Raw genomic sequence first — 16914 nt, 5'->3', positions numbered from 1 at the left:
CTTCTCCTGTCCACACAGTGGAGGTAACAGACAACTAGTCTTCTCCTGTCCACACAGTGGAGGTAACAGACAACTAGTCTTCTCCTGTCCACACAGTGGAGGTAACAGACAGCTAGTCTTCTCCTGTCCACACAGTGGCTGTAACAGACAACTAGTCTTCTCCTGTCCACACAGTGGAGGTAACAGACAACTAGTCTTCTCCTGTCCACACATTCAACGTAACAGACAGCTAGTCTTCTCCTGTCCACACATTCAACGTAACAGACAACTAGTCTTCTCCTGTCCACACAGTGGAGGTAACAGACAACTAGTCTTCTCCTGTCCACACAGTGGAGGTAACAGACAACTAGTCTTCTCCTGTCCTCACAATGGAGGTAACAGACAACTAGTCTTCTCCTGTCCACACAGTGGAGGTAACAGACAGCTAGTCTTCTCCTGTCCACACAGTGGAGGTAACAGACAACTAGTCTTCTCCTGTCCACACATTCAACGTAACAGACAGCTAGTCTTCTCCTGTCCACACATTCAACGTAACAGACAACTAGTCTTCTCCTGTCCACACAGTGGAGGTAACAGACAACTAGTCTTCTCCTGTCCACACAGTGGAGGTAACAGACAACTAGTCTTCTCCTGTCCTCACAATGGAGGTAACAGACAGCTAGTCTTCTCCTGTCCACACAGTGGAGGTAACAGACAACTAGTCTTCTCCTGTCCACACAGTGGAGGTAACAGACAACTAGTCTTCTCCTGTCCACACAGTGGAGGTAACAGACAACTAGTCTTCTCCTGTCCACACAGTGGAGGTAACAGACAGCTAGTCTTCTCCTGTCCACACAGTGGAGGTAACAGACAACTAGTCTTCTCCTGTCCACACAGTGGAGGTAACAGACAACTAGTCTTCTCCTGTCCACACATTCAACGTAACAGACAACTAGTCTTCTCCTGTCCACACAGTGGAGGTAACAGACAGCTGTCGATCAGGTCTACTGTATTACTGAACTGTTCTCGCCCAGATGATCTCTCTCTCTCTTTCTCTTTTGTTGTAAATATGTATATACTATTGTTAAAGTGTGTATTGTTTCATTTGCATGTTTTATTCACACCTGCAATGTCGGAGCTCGCAGCTGAAGAATTTCACTGTACCCTGCAACTACATCTGCCTCCCTGTGCATGTGACTAATAAAACCCAATCTAATATCTCTCTCTCTCGCTTATGCAGAGCTGTGTTCAGAAGGGTAGAGCTGTGTTCAGAAGGATAGAGCTGTGCTCAGAAGGGTAGAGCTGTGTTCAGAAGGGTAGAGCTGTGCTCAGAAGGATAGAGCTTTGCTCAGAAGGGTAGAGCTGTGTTCAGAGGGTAGAGCTGTGCTCAGAAGGGTAGAGCTGTGTTCAGAGGGTAGAGCTGTGTTCAGAAGGATAGAGCTGTGCTCAGAAGGGTAGAGCTGTGTTCAGAGGGTAGAGCTGTGTTCAGAAGGGTAGAGCTGTGTTCAGAGGATAGAGCTGTGTTCAGAAGGGTAGAGCTGTGTTCAGAAGGGTAGAGCTGTGTTCAGAAGGATAGAACTGTGTTCAGAAGGATAGAGCTGTGCTCAGAAGGGTAGAGCTGTGTTCAGAGAGTAGAGCTGTGTTCAGAGGGTAGAGCTGTATTCAGAAGGGTAGAGCTGTGTTCAGAGGGTAGAGCTGTGTTCAGAGAGTAGAGCTGTGTTCAGAGGGTAGAGCTGTGTTCAGAGGGTAGAGCTGTGTTCAGTAGCAGTAGTGTTCAGGAGAAGTCCTGGCAACATGTGGATGGATTAGTTTAATCTTCCATGAAGGTGAGGTTAATAATTCATTCTGAACAAATCTGGTTTCCCTCCCTCGTGTTCCTCTGATTCGGGCCGGCAAGGCCGCTAGCGAGGCGAGGAGAGGGATAAGCGAGGAGAGGAGAGGCAAGGGACATCGTCTCTGCATCCTAAGACAGGGAGGAAGGGGAAAAGGGTAATCGGGGAAACTTCACAACACTGAAGGCTGTAGATAATGTAGGGGAAACTTCACAACACTGAAGGCTTTAGATAATGTAGGGGGAAATTCACACCACTGAAGGCTTTAGATAATGTAGGGGGAAATTCACACCACTGAAGGCTTTAGATAATGTAGGGGGAAATTCACACCACTGAAGGCTTTAGATAATGTAGGGGGAAATTCACACCACTGAAGGCTTTAGATAATGTAGGGGGAAACTTCACAACACTGAAGGCTTTAGATAATGTAGGGGGAAATTCACACCACTGAAGGCTTTAGATAATGTAGGGGGAAATTCACACCACTGAAGGCTTTAGATAATGTAGGGGGAAATTCACACCACTGAAGGCTTTAGATAATGTAGGGGGAAATTCACACCACTGAAGGCTTTAGATAATGTAGGGGAAAATTCACACCACTGAAGGCTTTAGATAATGTAGGGGGAAATTCACACCACTGAAGGCTTTAGATAATGTAGGGGGAAATTCACTCCACTGAAGGCTTTAGATAATGTAGGGGGAAATTCACACCACTGAAGGCTTTAGATAATGTAGGGGGAAATTCACACCACTGAAGGCTTTAGATAATGTAGGGGGAAATTCACACCACTGAAGGCTTTAGATAATGTAGGGGGAAATTCACACCACTGAAGGCTTTAGATAATGTAGGGGGAAATTCACACCACTGAAGGCTTTAGATAATGTAGGGGGAAATTCACACCACTGAAGGCTTTAGATAATGTAGGGGGAAATTCACACCACTGAAGGCTTTAGATAATGTAGGGGGAAATTCACACCACTGAAGGCTTTAGATAATGTAGGGGGAAATTCACACCACTGAAGGCTGTAGTTAATGTAGCCTGTCCAATGGATGCCTACATAATATTTCTAAAATGCTCTTCTGCAGGGCACGTAAACCCCCTCTCGGTTGTCAATGGCAACCTTTATCTCCCGTCCTCACCTGCCGTTGGTAGACTTGTTTTTTCGGTCTTAGCGTGCTTCTTCTGAAAGCTTACTGGAGAAAGAAACAACAAACAGGACTGCTAGTGGTGACTCAAACACCCCAGCTCTCTCATTTAAAACTGGTAAACACCATTAACCCTTTAAATTCCCCCAGCCCATCACAGCTGGCTACCTTGGCCTGCGCTGGGCAATAATGAGAAAAGGCTTTTAAGGAATCAATAGGTAAACTAGCATCCTGCCTCACACCTCTCCCTCTTTCCTCTCTCCCTCTTTCCTCTCCCTCTTTCATCTCTCCTCTTTCCTCTCTCCCTCTTTCATCTCTCCTCTTTCCTCTCTCCCTCTTTCATCTCTCCTCTTTCCTCTCTCCCTCACACCTCTCCCTCTTTCTTCTCTCCCTCTTTCCTCTCCCTCTATCCTCTCCCTCTTTCCTCTCCCTCTTTCCTCTCTCCCTCTCTCCTCTATCTCCCTCCTCTCTCTCTCTCTCTCTCTCTCTCTCTCTCTCTCTATCTATCTATCTATCTATCTATAAATGGCGCTGGAGGGATGGCTACTGTTTTACAGGCTCTGAAGGTGTGTTGTTAATGGCAGCATATCTAGGTCTGTTGTTAATACAATGGCAGCATATCTAGGTGTGGTGTTAATGGCAGCATATCTAGGTCTGTTGTTAATATAATGGCAGTGTCAGACATCAATACACATGCTTAAGACCTGATGCTCCACAATGGTGTGATGCTCCACTTGGTGTGATGCTCCACTTGGTGTGATGCCTGATGCTCCACTTGGTGTGATGAGTCCCGACGCTGCACTTGGTGTGATGAGGCCCGATGCTGCACTTGGTGTGATGAGGCCCGATGCTCCACTTGGTGTGATGCCTGATGCTCCATTTGGTGTGATGCTCCACATGGTGTGATGAGGCCTGATGCTCCACTTGGTGTGATGCTCCACATGGTGTGATGAGGCCCAATGCTCCACTTGGTGTGATGCTCCACTTGGTGTGATGCTCCATTTGGTGTGATGAGGCCCGATGCTCCACTTGGTGTGATGAGGCCCGATGCTCCACTTGGTGTGATGAAGCCCGATGCTCCACTTGGTGTGATGAGGCCCGATGCTCCACTTGGTGTGATGAGGCCCGATGCTCCACTTGGTGTGATGCTCCACTTGGTGTGATGAAGCCTGATGCTCCACTTGGTGTGATGCTCCACTTGGTGTGATGAGGCCCGATGCTCCACATGGTGTGATGAGGTCCGATGCTCCACTTTGTGTGATGAGGCCCGATGCTCCACTTGGTGTGATAAGGCCCGAGTCTCCACTTGGTGTGATGCTCCACCTGGTGTGATGCTCCACTTGGTGTGATAAGGCCCGAGTCTCCACTTGGTGTGATGCTCCACTTGGTGTGATGCTCCACTTGGTGTGATGAGGCCCGATGCTCCACTTGGTGTGATGAGGCCCGAGTCTCCACTTGGTGGGATGCTCCACTTGGTGTGATGCTCCACTTGGTGTGATGAGGTCCGATGCTCCACTTGGTGTGATGAGGCCCGATGCTCCACTTGGTGTGATGAGGCCGGATGCTCCACTTGGTGTGATGAGGCCCGATGCTCCACTTGGTGTGATGAGGCCGGATGCTCCACTTGGTGTGATGAGGCCCGATGCTCCACTTGGTGTGATGAGGCCAGAGAGAGAGAAGATTTAAATACTTGTAAACTATTTCACTCTGTTCAGTAAAGTCTCAAGCCAAGCTTGGAGGTGGTGCAGGCATCGTTCATACATTCTAACAGGTGTGCAGCCATTTGCATGACATTCCAGCTGTGCTTTGATTATTCTGATCTAGCATCAACAGTCCTGAAGGATATTCATAAGGCTGTGGGTGGATAAACAACAGTGTATCTTGACCAGACCACCTATTATTGATTAAAGGCAGGCCAGCCAGGGAGAGAGGGGGAGGGAGGGAGAGAGAGGGAGAGAGAGGGGTAGAGAGGTAGAGAGAGAGAGAGAGAGAGAGAGGGAGTGAGAGGCAGAGAGAGACAGAGAGAGGCAGAGAGAGGCAGAGAGAGGCAGAGAGAGAGAGAGAGAGAGAGAGAGAGAGAGGGAGAGAGAGGGAGAGAGAGAGAGAGAGACAGAAAGAGGTAGAGAGAGGTAGAGAGAGGCAGAGAGAGAGAGAGAGAGAAACTACAGACGGTAGAGGCCTTTGGTGTTTCCTGGTCGTGCTAGACTAGAGGCACACTTACCAGAAATAAATAATAATAGCTACCCTACTCCACAACACATGAAACATTGAACAGGCTCTATGCACACCAGGCCAGCAGGGTAGTATCTTCTCTTTGAAAGTCAAGTGGATGATGGTTGAGTTTCTGACTCACTCCACAATTTATATTCTTCTTTCCTTCATTTTTTGCCCAGCGATAGAGTATCTATCTGTTCTTTTAAAAGTCAAGTTTGTCGCTCTTGAAAAACCCCATTTTTTACATTACATTTTAGTCATTTAGCAGACGCTCTTATCCAGAGCAATTTACAATTAGTGCATTCAGTCATAGTCAGTACATTCTTCCTCAATAAAGTAGCTCAGCAAAGTCAGTGCTGGTAAAAGGGAAATAATGTTGAGTGTTAGTTCATAAAAGGGTGGGTGGAGGAGGTACTGTGGGATTATTTAACATACTCTTTGAAGATGTAAGGTTTCAGATGTTTTCTGAAGATGGGCAGGGACTCTGCTGTCCTAACTTCTGGGGGAAGTTGGTTCCACCATTGGGGTGTTTTTGCAGGGTCACACCAAGGTTTTTTGTGCTCTAGGAGGGGGACACTGTGGAGTTGTCAACCTTGTTGGAGAGGTCTTGGCAGGCAGGTGCTTCCCCGGGAGGAAGAGCAGCTCTGTCTTGTCGAGGTTGAGCTTGAGGTGGTGGGCAGGGTCATCTGAAAATATGAGGGAGTCGAGTGACTTGGTGTATAGAGAGAAGAGGTCCTAGAACCTGGGGGACACCAGTAGCGGTACGTGGTGCAGACACAGATCCTCTCCACGTCGCCTGCTAGGAGCAGTCTGCCAGGTGGGATGCAATCCAAGAGTGTCCAGAGCCTGAGAAGCCCAGCCCTGAGAGGGTGGAGAGGAGGATCTGATAGAGCCTGAGACGCCCAGCCTGAGAGGGTGGAGAGGAGGATCTGATAGAGCCTGAGACGCCCAGCCCTGAGAGGGTGGAGAGGAGGATCTGATAGAGCCTGAGACGCCCAGCCCTGAGAGGGTGGAGAGGAGGATCTGATAGAGCCTGAGACGCCCAGCCCTGAGAGGGTGGAGAGGAGGATCTGATAGAGCCTGAGACGCCCATCCCTGAGAGGGTGGAGAGGAGGATCTGATGGTTCACGGTGTCGATGGCGGTGGATAGATGGATAGATCTAGGAGGATGAGAACAGAGGAGAGTGAGTCAGCTTTGGCAGTGAGGACAACCTCCGTGACACAGAGGAGAGCAGTCTCGGTTGATAACAACATGAATGTCCCTCCACTCCCCACCAAGTCTGGGCTCTGGCTGGGCTGCTCAAGGACATTCAGAGACTTGTCCCGAAGCCACTCCTGCATTGTCTTGGCTGTGTGCTTAGGGTCGTTGTCCTGTTGGAAGGTGAACCTTCGCCCCAGCCTGAGGTCCTGAGCACCCTGGAGCAGCTTCTCTCATCAAGGATCTCTCTGTACTTTGCTCCATTCATCTTTGCCTCGATCCTGACTAGTCTCCCAGTCCCTGCTGCTGAAAAACATCCCCACAGCATGATGCTGCCAACATCATGCTTCACCGTAGGGATGGTGCCAGGTTTCCTCCAGACGTGCCGGTTGGCATTCAGGCCAAAGAGTACAATCTTGGTTACATCAGACCAGAGACTTTTGTTTCTCATGGTCTGAGAGTCTTTAGCTGCCTTTTGGCAACGTCCAAACGGATTGTCATGTGCCATTTACTGAGGAGTGGCTTCCTTCAGACCACTTTACCATAAAGGCCTGATTGGTGGAGTGCTGCAGAGATGGTTGTCCTTCTGGAAGGTTCTCCCATCTCCACAGAGGAATTCTAGAGCTCTGTCAGAGTGACCATTGGGTTCTTGGTCACCTCCATGACCAAGGCCCTTCTCCTCCGATTGCTCAGTTTGGCCGGGCAGCCAGCTCTAGTAAGAGTCTTGGTGGTTCCAAACTTCTTCCATTTAAAAATGATGTATGCTACTGTGTTCTTGGGGAACTTCAATGCTGCAGACATTTTTTGGTACCCTTTCCCAGATCTGTGCCTCGACACAATCCTGTCTCGGAGCTCTACGGACAATTCCTTCAACCTCAAGGATGATCAATGGAAACAGGATGCATCTGAGCTCAATTTTGAGTCTCATAGCAAACGGTCTGAATAGTTATGTAAATAAGGTATTTCTGTTTTTTATTAGTAATACATTTGCAAAAAATAAATAAAAACTGTTTTTGCTTTGTCATGATGGGTATTGTGTGTAGATTGCTGAGAAAAAAATTATATTTAATCCATTTTAGAATAAGGCTGTAACGTAAGAAAATGTGGAAAAAGAGAAGGGGACTGAATACTTTCTGAATGCTCTGTAAACCATCAACTTTGTGAATACCATTGTTGTTTAATATGAGGGTTTCATCATGAACTACCCCCCTCCCCCCTAATAAATATATTTAGTATATATATATTTTTTTTATGACAGGAAATGAGTTCTTCAACAGCAACATTTTCTCTCAGCCTCGTGGCAAAATGTGTACAATAGCATGATATTAGCTATAAAACTGCACATTTTCTCTCAGTTTAATAGCAACATGTGTAGAATAGCAGGGAATTAGATCTAAAACAGTAAGATTTTCTCTCAGCCTCATGGCAAAATATTTACAATAGCATGAGATTAGCTATAAAAGTGCTCAGGTTCTCTCCGCCCCATGGCAACAAAAACAGACGTAAACTGCTCTAAGCCACTATCCCCACTCCCTGACACCAGTCATGGAGAAAATAAATTGCTAAATGAAGTTAGTGGTTGAAGGCACTAAATTAATTTCCTGGTCACCTGCAGAGAACTGTGATCCGTGACTATTATAGGGGCGTTGCAATTACACCCGCTAATTACCTTCTACTCCCCCCCGGGTGTTTCCAGAACATCTAACCTGAGGCTGTACCCAAATGGCGCCATATTCCCTGTATAGTGCACTACTTTTGACCAGGGCCCGTTGGATGCCATTTGGGACGCAGGCCTAGTTTATTGTGTCTGGGATTCTGATTACGAGTCTGGGAGATTGTCAGAGTGCATCATGGGGGTTTTATGGATGAAGAATTGACTTGAGCTCTTAGAAATGAATCGCAACGATACTTTCGTATAGGGAAGGTGGAGCCATTTGGGTACAGCCTCAGGTTAGATGCGAGTACAGTCAGAGGACCTGAAAGATGAAATCAACGTTCAGCATGAGATGGAATTCACAGCTCAATAATCACTACGATTACGAGTAGGCTGGGGAATTTATAACTCAAGGTAGTAGTGAAGTATTCTGCTATAACTCAAGGTAGTATTGAAGTATTCCGCTATAACTCAAGGTAGTAGTGAAGTATTCCGCTATAACTCAAGGTAGTAGTGAAGTATTCTGTTATAACTCAAGGTAGTATTGAAGTATTCTGCTATAACTCAAGGTAGTATTGAAGTATTCTGCTATAACTCAAGGTAGTATTGAAGTATTCTGCTATAACTCAAGGTAGTAGTGAAGTATTCTGCTATAACTCAAGGTAGTATTGAAGTATTCCGCTATAACTCAAGGTAGTATTGAAGTATTCTGTTATAACTCAAGGTAGTAGTGAAGTATTCTGCTATAACTCAAGGTAGTAGTGAAGTATTCTGCTATAACTCAAGGTAGTAGTGAAGTATTCTGTTATAACTCAAGGTAGTAGTGAAGTATTCTGCTATAACTCAAGGTAGTAGTGAAGTATTCTGTTATAACTCAAGGTAGTGGTGAAGTATTCTGTTATAACTCAAGGTAGTACATTTACATTTTAGTCATTTAGCAGACGCTCTTATCCAGAGCGACTTACAGTAGTGAATGCATACATTTCATTTTTAAATATGTTTTTGTACTGGCTCCCCGTGGGAATCAAACCCACAACCCTGGCATTGCACACACCATGCCGGCATTGCAAACACCATGCTCTACCAACTGAGCCACAGGGAAGACAGTAGTAGTGAAGTATTCTGCTATAACTCAAGGTAGTATTGAAGTATTCTGTTTTAACTCAAGGTAGTATTGGGGCAGCAGATAGCCTAGTGGTTTGAGCGTTGGGCCAGTAACCGAAAGGTTGCTGGATCGAATCCCCGAGCTGACAAGGTAATAATCTGTCATTCTGCCCCTGATCAAGGCAGTTAACCCACTGTTCCTTGGCTGTCATTGTAAATAAGAATTTGTTCTTAACTGACTTGCCTAGTTAAATAAAGGTTACACACAGTATTGAAGTATTCTGTTATAACTCAAGGTAGTATTGAAGTATTCTGTTATAACTCAAGGTAGTATTTAAGTATTCTGTTATAACTCAAGGTAGTAGTGAAGTATTCTGCTATAACTCAAGGTAGTAGTGAAGTATTCTGTTATAACTCAAGGTAGTATTGAAGTATTCTGCTATAACTCAAGGTAGTATTGAAGTATTCTGTTATAACTCAAGGTAGTATTTAAGTATTCTGTTATAACTCAAGGTAGTATTGAAGTATTCTGCTATAACTCAAGGTAGTGGTGAAGTATTCTGCTATAACTCAAGGTAGTATTGAAGTATTCTGTTATAACTCAAGGTAGTAGTGAAGTATTCTGTTATAACTCAAGGTAGTATTGAAGTATTCTGCTATAACTCAAGGTAGTATTGAAGTATTCTGTTATAACTCAAGGTAGTGGTGAAGTATTCTGTATAAAACTGGACATCAAGTGAAAACCACAAAGGGAAGTGATATAACAACAAAATCCACTGAATATATTATGAACACACTAGTGCAACTACCTGCCCATGTGATAGACTCCATCGATACACTTTTATAATCTGAACATAAAGGATTATGGTATCCATGCAGGTGTTGCTGTATGGTTTCCTTTTTTATTGTGTTTTGAGGAAAGAAAATATATTTTAGCAATAAATGTTAGTGCTCCTCTGAGGACCTGTTACGCTGCTATTTGGACACACACTGTTTGATTAAAGACTATATCAAGCCTCAGCCTCAAGTGTGTCTCTGAAGCTATAAGGAAATAAAGCCTTCTCAGAGAGAGGGAGAAAGAAAAAGAGAGGGGGAGAGAGGAAGAGAGAGAGCGACATCGAGAGAGAGATAGAGAGAGACTGTGGTGGACCTCCCCTGGAGCTTGTCATCCCTGGTCCCTCCAGCAACCTCACACCTCATTACCCTTCATATTGCACCCCTGACCCAAAAAGAGCCAGGCTGCCCACCTCACCCTGCCCCAGCATGCCTCAGGATGCGTTCCAAATGGCGACTTAATCCCCATAGGGCTCTGAAGGGCTCAAAAGTAGTGCACTTTAAAGGGAATAGAGTTCCATTTGGGACGCTCAACCAGCCTGATCTGGCCCAGTCGGACCCTCCAGTGAAGTGGCACTCTCAACCGACTCCGGCCGCCCAGCCAGATCGATGGACCCACCTAGGGGGTGATGATAGAGACATGATGCAGCCACTCATAGTGATGGAACATCGATCCTGAGGAGAGAGAGAGATAGAGAGATTGAGAGGGGGGGGGGGGCGATAGTGAGACAGAGAAATATATATATACAGTTGAAGTCAGAAGTTTACATACACCTTAGCCAAAAACATTTAAACTCAGTTTTTCCGAATTCCTGACATTTAATCCTAGTAAAGATTCCTTGTCTTAGGTCAGTTAGGATCACAACTCTATTTTAAGAATGTGAAATGTCAGAATTATAGTAGTGAGAATGATTTAATTCTGTCACGTCCTGACCAGTAAAGGGGTTATTTGTTATTGTAGTTTGGTCAGGACGTGGCAGGGTGTGTTTGTTTAGAGTGTTTCAGGGTTTGTTGGGCTATGTTCTTATTTAAGAGGGGTGTTTGTTTAGAGTGGTTCGGGGTTTGTTGGGTTATGTTCTTGTTAGTTTATTTCTATGTTAGTTCTAGTATGTCTATTTTTATGTGGTGTTTGTTGGGTTGACCTTCAATTGGAAGCGGCTGCTCCTAGTTGCTTCTATTTGAAGGTCCTATTTAAGAGAGGTGTTTTTTCTATGGGATTTTGTGGGTAGTTGTTCCTTGTTTAGTGTTTGTTGCACCTGACAGGACTGTGTCGTTTTGTTCTTTTTACATATTTATTTGTTTCTCCTTCTTCAAAATAAAAAGAAGATGAGTGTACATATTCCCGCTGCGTTTTGGTCCAATCCATACGACAACCGTGACAATTTCAGCTTTTTATTTCTTTCATCACATTCCCAGTGGGTCAGAAGTTTACATACACTCAATTTGTATTTGGTAGCATTGCCTTTAAATTGTTTAACTTGGGTCAAACGTTTCGGGTAGCCTTCCACAAGCTTCCCACAATAAGTTGGGTGAATTTTGGCCCATTCCTCTTGACAGAGCTGGTGTAATTGAGTCAGGTTTGTAGGCCTCGCACAAGTTTTCTATAGGATTGAGGTCAGGGCTTTGTCATGGCCACTCCAATACCTTGACTTTGTTGTATTTAAGCCATTTTGCAACAACTTTGGAATTATGCTTGGGGTCATTGTCCATTTGGAAGTCCCATTTGCGGCCAAGCTTTAACTTCCTGACTGATGTCTTGAGATGTTGCTTCAAAATATCCACATCATTTTCCTTCCTCATGAAACCATCTATTTTGTGAAGTGCACCAGTCCCGCCTGCAGCAAAGCACCCCCACAACATGACGCTGCCACCCCCGTGCTTCACAGTTGGGATGGTGTTCTTTGGCTTGTAAGCCTCCCCCTTTTTCCTCCAAACATTACTATGGTCATTATGGCCAAACAATTCTATATTTGTTTCATCAGACCAAACGACATTTCTCCAAAAGTACGATCTTCGTCTCCATGTGCAGTTGCAAACCGTAGTCTGGCTTTTTTATGGCGGTTTTGGAGCAGCAGCTTCTTCCTTGCTGAGCGGCCTTTCAGGTTATGTCGATATAGGACTCGTTTTACTGTGGATATAGATACATTTGTACCCGTTTCCTCTAGCATCTTCACAAGGTCCTTTGCTGTTGTTCTGGGATTGATTTGCACTTTTCACACCAAAGTACGTTCATCTCTAGGAGACAGAATGCGTCTCCTTCCTGAGCAGTATGACGGCTGCGTGGTCCCATGGTGTTTATACTTGCGTACTATTGTTTGTACAGATGAATGTGGTACCTTCAGGCATTTGGAAATTTCTCCCAAGGAAGAACCAGACTTGTGGAGGTCTACAATCTTTTTTCTGAGTTCTTGGCTGATTTCTTTTGATTTTTCCATGATGTCAAGCAAAGAGGCACTGAGTTTGAAGGTAGGCCTTGAAATACATCCACAGGTACACCTCCAATTGACTCAAATGATGTAAATTAGCCTATCAGAAGCTTCTAAAGCCATGATATCATTTTCTAGAATTTTCCAAGTTGTTTAATGGCACAGTCAACTTAGTGTATCTAAACTTCCGACCCACTGGAATTGTGATACAGTGAATTATAAGTGAAATAATCTGTCTGTAAACAATTGTTGGAAAAATTACTTTGTCATGCACAAGTAGATGTCCTAACCGACTTGACAAAACTATCGTTTGTTAACAAGATATTTGTGGAGTGGTTGAAAAATGAGTTTTAATGACTCCAACCTAAGTGTATGTAAACTTCCAACTTCAACTGTATAGAGAGAGAGAGAGAGAGAGAGAGAGAGAGAGAGAGAGAGAGAGAGAGAGAGAGAGAGAGAGAGAGAGAGAGAGAGAGAGAGAGAGAGAGAGAGAGAGAGACAGACTATAAAAACGGGTTTCTGAAAAGTAAGATAAGGCGAGGGTGAATTAAGAGGGGAGGAGGGGGAGACGGTCAAAGGCTCTTCCTGAAGAGAATTCTGAATTCATTTAATGAAGCAGCAGGCTGTATTTCATGAGGCAAGAGGGACAGACTAGACCAGACCAGACCAGACCAAAGGGGCAGACCAGACCAGACCAGAGGGACAGACCAGACCAGACCAGAGAGACAGACCAGACCAGACCAAAGGGGCAGACCAGACCAGACCAAAGGGGCAGACCAGACCAGACCAGAGGGACAGACCAGACCAGACCAGAGGGACAGACCAGACCAGACTAGAGGGACAGACCAGACCGGACCAGATCATAGGGTCAGTCCAGACCAGACCAAAGGGGCAGACCAGACCAGACTAGAGGGACAGTCCAGACCGGACCAGACAAAATAGGATCACAGTTAACTACATAGCAGTTTGGTCAAACGAGGTAGTTTAGTACAGGCTGAGTCTCCAACTGGATCTTGTCACAGAGCCACAATTACAAAGTCATTTGTGTCACAGCTTCAACAGTTAACTAAAGCTTGACTCCTCTTCTCTCTGCCACACTGCTGTTCCTGTTCAGCATGCACTAAAACCTCTCAGCTTAACTCACCACTGGGAACGCATGTTTTTCTGTTATGGGATTCAGCTAGCTGCTTGAGGATTGTTCCTCCTGGTTACTTATACAGTAATCAGTGGATTGTTCCTCCTGGTTACTTATACAGTAATCAGTGGATTGTTCCTCCTGGTTAATCATACAGTAATCAGAGGATTGTTCCTCCTGGTTACTTATACAGTAATCAGTGGATTGTTCCTCCTGGTTAGGGAATCATACAATAGTCAGAGGATTGTTCCTCCTGGTTACTTATACAGTAATCAGTGGATTGTTCCTCCTGGTTAGGGAATCATACAGTAGTCAGAGGATTGTTCCTCCTGGTTACTTATACAGTAATCAGAGGATTGTTCCTCCTGGTTACTTATACAGTAATCAGTGGATTGTTCCTCCTGGTTACTTATACAGTAATCAGTGGATTGTTCCTCCTGGTTAATCATACAGTAATCAGAGGATTGTTCCTCCTGGTTAATCATACAGTAATCAGAGGATTGTTCCTCCTGGTTAATCATACAGTAATCAGAGGATTGTTCCTCCTGGTTAATCATACAGTAATCAGAGGATTGTTCCTCCTGGTTAATCATACAGTAATCAGAGGATTGTTCCTCCTGGTTAATCATACAGTAATCAGAGGATTGTTCCTCCTGGTTACTTATACAGTAATCAGTGGATTGTTCCTCCTGGTTAGGGAATCATACAGTAGTCAGAGGATTGTTCCTCCTGGTTAATCATACAGTAATCAGAGGATTGTTCCTCCTGGTTAATCATACAGTAATCAGAGGATTGTTCCTCCTGGTTAATCATACAGTAGTCAGAGGATTGTTCCTCCTGGTTAATCATACAGTAATCAGAGGATTGTTCCTCCTGGTTAATCATACAGTACTCAGAGGATTGTTCCTCCTGGTTAATCATACAGTAATCAGAGGATTGTTCCTCCTGGTTAATCATACAGTACTCAGAGGATTGTTCCTCCTGGTTAATCATACAGTAATCAGAGGATTGTTCCTCCTGGTTAATCATACAGTAATCAGAGGATTGTTCCTCCTGGTTAATCATACAGTACTCAGAGGATTGTTCCTCCTGGTTAATCATACAGTAATCAGAGGATTGTTCCTCCTGGTTAATCATACAGTACTCAGAGGATTGTTCCTCCTGGTTAATCATACAGTAATCAGAGGATTGTTCCTCCTGGTTAATCATACAGTAATCAGAGGATTGTTCCTCCTGGTTAATCATACAGTACTCAGAGGATTGTTCCTCCTGGTTAATCATACAGTACTCAGAGGATTGTTCCTCCTGGTTAATCATACAGTAATCAGAGGATTGTTCCTCCTGGTTAATCATACAGTAATCAGAGGATTGTTCCTCCTGGTTAATCATACAGTAATCAGAGGATTGTTCCTCCTGGTTAATCATACAGTAATCAGAGGATTGTTCCTCCTGGTTAATCATACAGTAATCAGAGGATTGTTCCTCCTGGTTAATCATACAGTACTCAGAGGATTGTTCCTCCTGGTTAATCATACAGTAATCAGAGGATTGTTCCTCCTGGTTAATCATACAGTAATCAGAGGATTGTTCCTCCTGGTTAATCATACAGTACTCAGAGGATTGTTCCTCCTGGTTAATCATACAGTAGTCAGAGGATTGTTCCTCCTGGTTAATCATACAGTAATCAGAGGGAATGAACAGGCCTGGAGCACAGTACTTAGTCCTTCCTCTAACGCAGCTGTGTAATGGAAATGTGTTACTTCAAGAGAAAAGCAGGCTTTGCCCCAGATAAATGTGCAAGTGTTTGCCTTGCACAACACTTTCTCTCTATCCTCGCCATAAACAATGTTATGTCATTTTATTTACTGTTTCCCCCCAATTATTCACCCATATTTAAAATGTTTTTAATTTTTTTTAATTTTTTTACAATATTTCTATGTCATCACCACCAGCTCTGTGACTGGATAATATGGTTGCCCTTCATTCTAGTGATGACATCCTCACTATGGATGAAATGCTGGATTGTTGCTTCTCTACATGTTGGTATTAGGTTTGATAATAGATTAACTACATGTTGGTATTAGGTCTAGGTTTGATGATAGATTAACTACATGTTGGTATTGGGTCTAGGTTTGATGATAGATTAGCTACATGTTGGTATTAGGTCTAGGTTTGATGATAGATTAACTACATGTTGGTATTAGGTCTAGGTTTGATGATAGATTAACTACATGTTGGTATTAGGTCTAGGTTTGATAATAGATTAACTACATGTTGGTATTAGGTCTAGGTTTGATGATAGATTAACTACATGTTGGTATTAGGTCTAGGTTTGATAATAGATTAACTACATGTTGGTATTAGGTCTAGGTTTGATGATAGATTAACTACATGTTGGTATTAGGTCTAGGTTGATGATAAGTAACTACATGTTGGTATTAGGTCTAGGTTTGATGATAGATTAACTACATGTGGTATAGGTTTGATAATAGATTAACTACATGTTGGTATTAGGTCTAGGTTTGATGATAGATAGATTAACTACATGGTGGTATTAGTGTTTGATAATCGAGTAACTACATGTTTGGTATTAGGTCTAGGTTGATGATAGATTAACTACATGTTGGTATTAGGTCTAGGTTTGATGATAGATTACACTTACATGTTGGATTAGGTCTCGGTGTGATAATAGATTAACTACATGTTGGTATTAGGTCTAGGTTTGCTGATAGATTAACTACAGTTGGTATTTAGGTATAGGTTTGATAATATGATTAAACTCGGTTGGTATTTAGGTCTAGGTTTTATAATAGATTAACTACATTGTTGGTAATTAGGGTCTAGGTTTGATAATAGATTAACTTACATGTTGGTATTAGGTCTAGGTTGATAGGTAGATGGTAACTACATGTTGGTATTAGGTTTGATGATAGATCTAACCTAATGTTGGTATTAGGTCTAGGTTTGATGATAGATTAACTACATGTTGGTATTAGGTCTAGGTTTGATAATAGATTAACTACATGTTGATATTAGGTCTAGGTTTGATGATAGATTAACTACATGTTGGTATTAGGTCTACAGTACTCATTCTTTGATGTGACAGACGGTCTCATTCACCAACCTGGTCTCAGAGCATTTCGTATTATTCAGTACGTAAATCCAACATTCCATTTAGTATGATATGTTACGTTTCGTACGGTATGTATTCATTTGTGCATGTCCATCATCCATTTCGTATATGATATGTTACAAATTGCATTTCGTATGATATGTTACAAATTTGCTAAATGTACAATATGGTACGAATTTGCAAATGTATGTTATGTTACGAATGCCAATTTGTTGTGGCTAACATTAGCTAGGTGGCAAAAACTAAATGTGGCTAAGA

The 16914-nt window shown here is 43.6% G+C and overlaps 1 protein-coding gene across 1 annotated transcript in view; it reads left to right on the top strand.

Moving 5' to 3' along the window:
* Positions 1-16914, top strand: part of LOC115189701 (thyrotropin-releasing hormone-degrading ectoenzyme-like) — a 111716-nt gene that overhangs the window by 23120 nt on the left and 71682 nt on the right. The window lies entirely within an intron of this gene.

Source organism: Salmo trutta, unplaced genomic scaffold (genome assembly GCF_901001165.1).
Source record: "Salmo trutta unplaced genomic scaffold, fSalTru1.1, whole genome shotgun sequence".
NCBI classification, from domain to species: Eukaryota; Metazoa; Chordata; class Actinopteri; order Salmoniformes; family Salmonidae; genus Salmo; species Salmo trutta.
The sequence above is the reverse complement of the archived record's forward strand: the minus strand, read 5'-3'. Positions and strand labels throughout refer to the sequence as shown.